Source organism: Oreochromis aureus, linkage group 9, assembly GCF_013358895.1.
Source record: "Oreochromis aureus strain Israel breed Guangdong linkage group 9, ZZ_aureus, whole genome shotgun sequence".
Lineage (NCBI taxonomy): Eukaryota > Metazoa > Chordata > Actinopteri > Cichliformes > Cichlidae > Oreochromis > Oreochromis aureus.
The window spans coordinates 11,863,187-11,866,900 of NC_052950.1; the positions used below are offsets into that span (position 1 = coordinate 11,863,187).

At 35.1% G+C, this 3,714-nt stretch overlaps 1 long non-coding RNA gene across 1 annotated transcript; it reads right to left on the reverse strand.

The window, feature by feature from the left end:
* Positions 1–2,356: 2,356 nt before the first annotated feature.
* Positions 2,357–3,140, reverse strand: LOC120441752. The gene is made up of 3 exons (XR_005614245.1): positions 3,078–3,140; positions 2,670–2,735; positions 2,357–2,375 (listed from the first exon to the last, which is right to left on the reverse strand). It is a non-coding gene; the product is annotated as an uncharacterized LOC120441752 (long non-coding RNA).
* Between the last annotated feature and the right edge of the window lie 574 nt (positions 3,141–3,714).

Genomic DNA, 3,714 nt, shown 5'->3' on the forward strand with positions numbered 1-3,714 from the left:
GTTACATGAAGGAACCTTTTTAAAAAAAGCGCGTCATGCTCACAGGTGCACACACGGGTGATCACACACACAAACTACACCCTTTTTGGCTCCTACCTCAAAGCACACTGTGCGCTGTCGATCTCACGTGCTGCACAATAATGTTTAATATTTAGTATTTACTGTCATATTCCCATATATCATTGTGATCTTGTTTATTACTCTCGTTTTCTTCTGCTTGCTTTCTTTTTCTTTTCTCAACAGGTGATCCAGGTGATCGATATATGTATTTTTGTCTGCTTATTCTGTTGGTTTTTGTTTTTTGCCCTTTTTCCCCGTCCCTCTTCTCAGGTTTTTTTCTTTCCTTCTTTCTTTCTCCACGTTCTCTCCTCCAGTCAAGTCTGTCCCGTATTCAGCAAGTGAAAATAAAATAAACAATAAAAGTTGAATCAAATGGACCATTACGGCAAGGCTGGGATGGTCCATTTGAAAGTAAATCCGTTGGGCATCTTTCTTCGCCTTTAGACAATAATTCTGATGGCAAAAGAACCAAACGGGACAGGTTAAAAAAAAAAAAAAAAAAAAAAAAAAAAAAAAAAAATGAGACTTTTCTTTTCTTTTTTTAAATATTGAAACATTTGAAGCCAGTCTATTAAAAGTTGGGACACAAATAACATTCACTAGCTGGGACTACATCCTCAGTAACGATGAGCAATGAAGGGTGAGGGACTATGAACTGGAACTGCGGTTAGGGAAAGGCCTCCAAGGGGACTGGCAATGGCTCCCGGACCGGGCAGATCCCCATCTACTAATGAGAAGTGAATGAAGGAAAAGGAGAAGAGGAAAAGAGAAGGAAAATGTTGGGGTGTGGGGGTTATCGGTAAAGGAGGCATATGTAGCCTGAGGCCGGAAGGGCGTGAATGAGGAGTGGTCCCACTCCTGAGTTTCAGATGATATCTCCACTAAAATGTGAGTGTTCTCAAAAACATTTGTAATCTACTGAGGTTAAATCTTTCAGAATTAAATATGACGAGGGATTCCTCACTCTGTGAATGACTGCAGATAATTAAATAATTTTACAAAGATATTGTATTAAACTTAATATCACAAAGCATGTGGAGATTTTGTGCTTCATAACCTTTTTAACATCACAGAATCTGTAGACAGAGCATGTGTACACAACAAAGCATGCTGAAACCCAGCTGTGATAAGAATGACTGGCCAAACCGCCACACTGTTAGCACTTTAATTACATTTGAACAGACATCATTCTGTGGTGGAAATCACTGCATGAGCTCAAAAACTCTTTTGTTAGTGTTCAAAACCATTGCTATTTTTTTCTGTATCCAAAATGTGAAGATAAAACTTTACCATGAAAAGATTTAAAGATATTTCAATTGATTACCCTCAATCAATGCTGCCAATCAATTTAAATTAATAAATCATTTTCAATATGTGATTAACTGATTTTAAAAACAAGAAGAAACATCTTCATTTTTTTAGTTAAAAAAGTCCAGGTGGTAAATTTGCACTTAAAGATATTCAGTGTATAAAAAAACCAATGAAAATATGAGAAACGAGCTCTAAACTCTTGAGGAAACTTTTGTCTCAAGGATGAATACAGAAAATTTGGTTTAAAATATCTCACGGTCTCACATATTTTTGTATGAGCCTTAGAAATAAGCAGCAATGTGGTTTTAATGATCCTGTCTCCACATTTTCACCTTTAAAAAAAAAACACAATCACATTTATCAGTTTTATTCTATGATATGCTGTTTCGTAAATGATTTCGTAATCCTTTAGCTTTTTTCTTATATTTCAGCAATTGTTGGAGGTATTTTGGAAATTAGTTTTTGCAATAGTGAAAATCAGGAAAATAATTGTGACAGTATTGTTACTTTTAGCTTCAACAGATACTACTGATAATGATTTAAGTAATAAAGAGCGAGTTTCAGAGGGATTGATGTAATTTTACTACATAAACAGAGTAAAAACTTCAGACTTTCTTTACCTCTGACTGTTATTTGAAGAGGATCACACCCAGCTGTTGCCTTGAATGTTTCTGTCTCTACTCTGAAGAAGTATGTGTCTGTGTAGTTTGTGGTTAAATTAGAAAACAGAGTGGTGCAGTCTCTCTGACTCAGGTTCCCAGTAATACTCATTGGATAGATGCTAACTGCTCCACTACTGTTGAAGATCACATTGTTTGGATAGCTGCCAAATTCAGGTTGATTTTTAATCCACACTCCAAAGATTTTTCTTGTGCTGTTAAATTTCTGTTCGTCTTTGAGTCTGAAGCTACATGGGATTTGCAAACAAGATCCACTCAGTGCTTCCAGCTTCTTTGGTGCAGTTATGGAGAGGTCTGCTTCACCAGTACAACCAGCCAAAGCACCTGTAAATACAATGTAATGATTAATCCACTCACACATTGTATGTGTCTGTATATTTTGATATTCTATAGATGACAGGAACATTTCCACCACCAGCTGCTGTGTGGATGTATGATGCAATTCTTCACAATCAGAGTTTTAATAACTGTCTACTGTAGTGCATGAAATTGCCACCAAAGTGCTGTTTTTCCTCTGTTGTTAACATTTCCTACCTAAAGCATTTCAATTTAAAGGCACATCACAATTCACAATATAAAATAACTCCAACAATATCTTTGGAATCTTGAAGACCTCACCTGATACAAACAGGACAATCAGTAACACGTCGACTGTCATAACGTTCACAGCCGGAGATCGATTGCCTGGATTTACCCCCACACACAAATAAATAAAAATCAGTCAATATCAGTTTAATTCATTTCACACACGAGCTGCACAATAAAAACAACCCCTGTGCAGCCACACATTTCTTTTCTTTTCCTATAGTGCTTTGCTTTGAAACTAGTTAAAATATAAAGATTATAATAACATAAAGGTGCATATTTAAAAGTAGAACACCAGTAAATAAGATTACTTTATATGTAGCTGTCAGTGCAGTAAAACAAAGATAAAAAAAAAACATTTAGTGCAGAAAGTTATTGAATATAAGCCATATATAATGTAAGATATAATATATTATTTTAAGCAATAAAATGTTTCCTTACCAAACAAGCCCAGGTGTAGTTTTATCATTTTGCAGTTTTAGCAGAATTACAGTGAACTGTGTCGCCCGGCCGATGTTAGAAAGAAGGAAGTACAGAAAGAGAACATGCTGTTTAAGAAGGTGCAATAAGGTCAGTTTGGTGGTCAGAAACTGCCAACGATGCCCTGAGAAAATTTCTGAAGAAAAATAAAGTGAATTCTTCTCCTGTGATAAAGGAAGTTGGACATTACATCTTTGAAGTGTCAGATTAGCTTTACTATCAAAGACCTTTTGACTAATTTGCATTATTCCAGGTGTGCACATTTTTACAAAATATATTCAATAACTCACATTAAATTATGCTGGAATACCAGTTATTAGGTACACAGGTATAGTGAAGCTGTCTAAACTCAAATATTGCTGAAAGAATGAGTGACTAAAATTCTGATTTACTGAAACAAAAACTGACATGTTTTTACTGAAAAATATGTTGTTACAAATTTTGTATTCCAAATGTATTCATTTGGTGTAAATGTCAGTTACACTCTGTCTAACTAGAGCCCATATTTTTGAGTGCAAGTTTCATTTTTCATGAAAAAGGTCACATATTAGAAATGAAAAGATCCATGATCTGTTGTGATTGACTTCTGTTAGTTCAA